The sequence below is a fragment of the Poecilia reticulata genome, linkage group LG5 (genome assembly GCF_000633615.1).
Source record: "Poecilia reticulata strain Guanapo linkage group LG5, Guppy_female_1.0+MT, whole genome shotgun sequence".
NCBI classification, from domain to species: domain Eukaryota; kingdom Metazoa; phylum Chordata; class Actinopteri; order Cyprinodontiformes; family Poeciliidae; genus Poecilia; species Poecilia reticulata.
The window spans coordinates 33,184,146-33,191,328 of NC_024335.1; positions in this window are offsets into that span (position 1 = coordinate 33,184,146).

Below are 7,183 nucleotides of genomic sequence, written 5' to 3' on the forward strand. Positions count from 1 at the left end.
CAGTTCTTTACTGTTATGGTCTGTAAGATATATTTATTCTCAGTACTAGATGTGGTCTCAACAAACCCATGACATTTCAACAATATTATTTTACATTTTATCTGGACATAGTGTCTGTTTATTCTTGCCATACAGTCTCTGTATTAATGATTGCTCGAAAGGTCTTTCCATACTAGTTTATTCCTCTGTATTTACTTTAGTTTCTTAGTTTATTCTTGCATTTTGTTCTTCATTCATTTCCATTTAGTTTCCTTTGATTAGTTTTATCCTCTCTTGGTTTATTGCTATGTCCACTTTAGTTTCTTTCCAGTTGCTAGATTTATTTTATCATTTATTGACCATCAGTAATCTTCACTCATCATCACATAATCGCCATGATGTGTTTCACATCATGTGATGATTTTTTCACTGTTCAGCATCGGACTATTTGTTTTTATGCCATAATTCACATCTAGTTCGTCGCTCCGTTTTATGTCCCGCTTCTGCTGTTTTTGCGCCTTGTGAACGTCTTTTTTTTTAAGCCCCTAAGGTGCAGGGCGGTCGGGAAGCGTATCGATGGGGAAAAGGCAGACTGACATAAACCTTTTTAAACAACGGAAACAATTTCTGCATTCTGATTGCTGAAATGTGAAAGTGCTGTGTTGTTCTATCACCCCGTTTCATACCGGACCATTTACAGTACCGTGTTAACGCTATAAAATGAACGCTCTCTATCGTGGTATCACCCATGGAGGGATTTATTCATTTCTTTATTTCAATGGGTTCATTTTTCAGAGGGATACACAGTGAGGGTATCGTGATTTTAGCTAGCAGTAGCAGGAGAACGGAGCTGCGCCAAGAAGCTAACAGAAGCTACAAACACTGCATAGAAGAAGAGCTGCCATCGTTGCAGCCAAGCATGATTTAATGTTACACAATACAGTTTTACCAAGTTGCTCAAAGTCTAAACTGGTATTGTTGTGCATTTAAGGTGTAAAGTTTATCTTTGACCAACCGCCCCCCAAAGACATCCCAGCGCCCCCCTTTTGTAAAAATGTCCGCCAGCGCCCCCTGCCATACTCTGAACGCCCCCTGGGGGGCGGTACCGCCCACGTTGAGAACCTCTAAGCTAGCTCCTCACTTCACTGGCTCTAACGGAGCTGTTGCTCCTCCTACACTTTGGACTGAACCATTGTTCTAACAATAGTGCGGCGGAGGGGACCTAAAAATTAATTCATATTAATTATGACTAATTAATTATGAATTATGACTAGTCAAAACCAAAATCGAGACATCTTGAATTTACTTTATGACTAGTCATAATTTACTTGTAGATATCTGAAATGTGTATTTCAGATAGTTAGTAATTAATTTTAGATATCTTGAATTTAAGTCTCCATACAAGTCAATGGTAAATATGACGTCATTTTGACTAGTCAGAATGTAATTAGAGATATCACAAATAGTTATTTTGTCTAGTCGAAATATAAATAGAGATATCTTAAATTGCTAAAACATCTAGTCACAAAACAATTTGAGATATCTGTAATGTAAGGGAGGTAAAACCATARTCATAGTCCATAGTCCTTCAGCTCCCGCCACCATAGACATGAATACTAGACGCTTCATGGAGCGCTGAGTCGTACGTAACAGCGTCCGCCATCTTCTATGTGGCAKCAGGGCRATCRGAGCTCTAAGTCCTTTGCTGTGTTTCAACTGTTTTACGAAACAAACTGGATTCATTGGCATTACCTTTCACAGGTAAGGATGAAAGATCAGAATTACTTGACTTTAAAGCCAGAAATTCGCTTCTAAACAACTGAAAAATATTTATGTAGTTAAATTGGCCCGAAGTAACCGCTGATTGTTAGCGTAGCAGCTAACGTTTTCACGCTGTTTTCTAATGAGAGAGAGGTGATGAGAAACCGCTGTTAGAGGGGAAGCTGGTTAAAAACCAGAGGATTTAGTGAGTAAAGGTCAGTCAGGATCAGAGCTGGAGCTGCTGGTCTTCAGTCTGTTTCCAGCTCAGCTTCACCATGTCGGTGTTTAGCTATAAAGATGCTACGAGTCAGAGCCCAACATGCTGAAAATGTCTTTTTCGGAATGTGAAGGAAACATTTATGTATTTTCTATTTCACTTTAGGATAATTTCTCTTTTATTCTTGGCTTTAGCCTGTGAACCAGGACGTCTCAGAAGTCATTGAGTTCTCCCAGTGTGACCAGCAGACTGAAGCCTGTGACCAGTGTTCCCAGTATAAKAAATACATGTTTTATTCTTTCACTTTTTGTGTATTTTTAAATATCTCAATCTGAAGTATTAGTGTATTAATACAGCTTATGTAATAAAATAAAAATAATTTACTCTGTTAGTTATTTTCACTCTTTGCTGTCAATAGCAGAGTTGGCATACTGTAATAATTTTTTTTCCCAGAAAAAAGTAAGAAAAACATGTAGTTTAATGTTTGACAATGACTAATAAATCAAAAGTCATGTATCAATAATATATAAAAAATAAATACAAGATTTTTTTTCTTGTCTTGAAATGTTAAATTATGGAATTATGTAAATATGTTGTTTAATAAAACACTGTAAAAGTGTGTCTGTTCATCAATGTTAAAGTCACTTTGACTGACGGAGGCTCTGCATTAATGAAGGAAGTGAGGCAACAAAATGTCTGAGGTGGATTTATTTGGAGCTCCTGGTCATCATTACACCGACACAGTGAAACAAAGCAGCTGACATTTATACCTGAGGCAAGTTCCAACACTTACATCAGGTAGAGGGGGGATCAAAAAAAGACAAACAAGAAAACCAATATTTACATGCATGCAAATTATTAAAACTAATCTAAGGTCAATCAAAAAGAAACTGCAAGTAAATATAGATCCTCAGTATTACCCCTCTTAATGGAAGATGGTATGCTCCAGGAGCATTTGTCTCCCTCTCTGCTCCACCTGGCTGAGACACACCCAGAAAGGCAAGAACTCAAACAATTAACTCAAATTAAACCAATCAGAAACAAACTGACATTTTCCCCCACATTCTCTGAACAGGACAGATGGCCAGTCTCCCTAAACAAAAATAATGTTTACTAAATGTCATAATGTAACTGAAATAAAGAACTGATACAAAACACATTTGAACTGTAAATAAACATAATATCAATAATCAATATGAGATGGAACCCCTGGTCTCCATCACAGTTAATATAAAAATGATCAGAATCATTTCTATCAAATCAAACATTGTGCTCTTTATTCAGAAATGCCCCAAAACAATAAAATAATCACATCAAAAGAAACTCTGTCTTTAGTCATTTCTTTGATTACCAAATATATTAATGTGTGTGAGAAAATGTGTCAATGACAGGAATTAATTTAAAATACTTTGTAGAACAGCACTTTATAAAGTTCAGCCCATTTACTTGTACTAGCTTATTGGCACATATTCCACATTCAATATGGCGGACGCTGTGACGTATCGCAGCAACGGGCCGACCCGCTGCATGAGGCGGCTATGTATTCATGTCTATGCTTGGCGGTATCATAAAAGGGTGGGGCATCCAAGAACTAGAAAATAAATAGATCTAATCAAATAGATCTTAGTTGACTCCTGAACAAGTTTGGTACCATTTGTAGATGTGTAGTAGATTTTTAGTAGATAGTTGCTATTGAGTATGGGAGACCACAAATGCAAGATAATTTCTTGGATTTTAAATTGTTGGCGTGCAGCAAGAGGGCTTTGCACAGCTGTGTGCATATTTATATTTAAAGCATACAAAATTAGGGATAGTGATTAATCAGCCAGTGCCAGATTCTGCTATGGGTGACATGGGTAACTGCCCAGGGTGGCATCTCGTGGGGGGTGTCAAGACTGAGCCCTCACCTCTCTCACTGCCCCAGATACTCTAACTGTCTGTGTCTCACTGTATCTACCATCCTTAGGTCTACAGATCGAGGCACAGAAGGTACAGAACGTGTCTCTGTCTGTAAACATAGTGCATGGATAGAGACAGAGGAATTATCTGTCTATGGAAATGTCTGTCTGTATCTGAGTATTAAGTTAAAGTTAAAATTAAATCTAATATCACTGAACATTGTTATTTTTCAGGAAACAGCATCAAGGGCACAAGCAGGTCCAGCAGCACCTTTTGCCACCTAGAATATTTTTTCATAGGTGAATGAGAACTATGTCAGTAATGCCTTTACAAAACATATTTGGCAGATTACAGTCATCTAATCTAAAAATTTAATATGTACTGAAAAAAACAAAAGGGTCATTTTAAACAGTCTCCCACCTGTTTCTAGGCGATTCATAGGCCTGAACCCAGAAAGAAGAACAAAAGCTGTAAAAGGAAAAGTAACATCAAAACAACATGATGACTTATTCAAAACACAGCAGTGGACATGTGTCTCCATTCTCCTCCTTCATGGAACTTTTAAAATGGTAAAATTACACATTTACACACAATCAGTTCTCTTACTCCACCTTTCTCCCTGCTTGTCCATCCATCCATCATCCATCCATTTTCCCTCAGTGGGGTCGGGAGGGGTGCTGGTGCCCATCTCCAGCCAACGTTTCGGGCGAGAGGCGGGGTCACCTGGACAGGTCGCCAGTCTGTCACAGGGCAACACAGAGACACACAGGACACCACACAGGACACACAACCATGCACACACACTCACACCTAGGGGCAATTTGGAGAGGCCAATTAACCTGACAGTCATGTTTTTGGACTGTGGGAGGAAACCGGAGTACCTGGAGAAAACCCACCATGCACAGGGAGAACATGCAAACTCCATGCAGAAAGACCCCAGGCCGGGAATCGAACCCAGAACCTTCTTGCTRCAAGGCAACAGCTCTACCAACTGCACCACTGTGCAGCCCACACAGCTCTTACTCCACCTTTCTCCCTGCTTGTCTTAAATGCATAAATGCAGTTTAATGTGCTGTTAATCTCGTGTATTAAAACATGTTTTTCTTTCTTTGTCTTCTAGCCCTTTGATTTCTGGAGAAGTTCAGGACTGAGACCAACTCAGAACTCATCCATGTTGGTTTTGCTTGGCTGTTCACCAAGTCTTAAACTTGCCCAAATGTTTAAGATGTACTGTTGGGGTTCCAATAACGTTTTGAAAAATATGTAACTTCAATATTTGACATTGTTGGATCCCTTCCTTCCTTCGAAGGAATAAAACGACAGACATTTAGAATTTTGACTGCAAGTTTTACATGAAAAGCTGGTAAAACATTGTTTTTATGACTTTGACATGCAGTTTGCTTGGAAACTTTGACATTTGGGAACTTTTGTTTTAGTAAAGATTATTTAATTAATTATATTCAATGTAATGTTACCATGAGGATAAATGTATCAGTTATGTTTTTAGATCAGAGTATTTTCACTTTGGTTGCAATACTTTGATTTCTATGTAAGAAGCAAATATTACTGTTGCAAGTTCACATTGAAACTTTTAATTTTATTACATGCAGTATGCAGTTTCATAAACTACTGTAAAATGACAACTTACTGTAATTCTACTATAGGATTATTGTGATTTTATTATGATAAAAATGTGATGAAATCACAGAAACCATGTTATATAATCACTGTGCTATTTTAAAGAAATTACAGTAAAATTGCAATAAAATTCCAGCAAGGCTACTGTAAAAAATTACAGTAAGGTTAATATATATATATGTGTGTGTGTGTGTGTGTGTGTGTGTGTGTGTGTGTGTGTGCGTGCGTGCGTGCGTGCGTGTGTGTGTGTGTGTGTGTGTGTGTAGAGAGAGAGAACAATTATTGCAAAAGTCATTAAATAAAGAAGCCAATTAATCATATGCTAATTTTGGTTGTAATGTTCATATACCTATTTTCTTCTATTTCACTGTATAGAAGAACATACGGTCCCATAAACTCCTATTATAAATCTACAGAATAAGTAAGACTTAAAAACAAATATGACAAAAGAAAAAAACGCGCACTGCTTTTAAATGAAGGAGCTGCAAAATAAGAAATAAGAACAACTATTTGTCGGTGAAAATGGTTAAAAAAACTCCAGCAGCGCGTGCATTATGTCGCCATGATGAAGGATAATTTAACAGCGTGTGTGTGTGTGTGTGTGTGTGTGTGTGTGTGTGTGTGTGTGTGTGTGTGTGTGTGTGTGTGTGTGTGAGATGGCAGCGGGGAGGCCTGCGGCGGCCGGCCACACACACACACACACACACACGCGCCCCGCAGCGCGGGGAAGGTTAGTCTAAAGAGTCCATTGACCTCGTCACTAGTCGCGGCCTCGGCAGGAAGCAGCTCCTGCTTCAATTTATCAAGACCCGCAGCGAGTCGCGCAAACAATCTGCAACAAGTTCCAACAAAAAGAAGAAGCTTATTTTACCAGGCTGCGTTGTTCTCCTCATCCTTGTCTCCTTGTGTTTGCTGTAAATATCCTTCTTCTCGGCTCCCACCAAGATCCAAAACTCGGATTCTTTTTCCAGAGGATTATTGGATGTTAATTACATTAGCATTTTCTCACTTGACAACAAGGTGGCTTTTTATCTGCGATCTTCAAACTGCGACTGGGAACTATTGATCCGGGGCCGTGTTGTCATTCAGATGATAATTAGGGGCACGTGAAGGGGTCACCTCACCTCCCAGCCCCTTTGAACACCTGGATGAGATTCCTCAAGGACAATGGGATCCGCCGAACCCCGCTTGTCTTTATGTCCATTTCACAAATGGTCTAATTAATTTACACATTCCGGAACAGTGAGGGCCCCGCAATCAACAACAACAGGAGGAGCCCATGTTGCAGATACAATCCACATTCAGACTGTTTCCCCGTGTTTTGCCACTAAAATACAACAGATTTTTTTAGAAGATTGAAATATTAAAAAAGTGCCGTGGAGTGAACTGAAAATGGAAGATGTGAAAGGTGTTGCGTGTCCGTTTACTTTGATACCCGTAAATAAAATCCAATTGGCAAGACTTGAAAATTGATGTTCGGAGCTCACTATGCAACTTTTCAACTTAATTTTGTCAGCTGGTTTATCACATAAAATCCTAGCAAAAACACAGTTCTGCAGTTGAGCTGCATTTCCTTTTCTGTTTTTTCGAGGCTCTGTGACATCAAACACGCTGTGAATCTCCTGCCATGCAGGTGCCACTGCTGCTTGTCATTCCTAAATAGCATTTTAAGGCTAAATACCAGACATT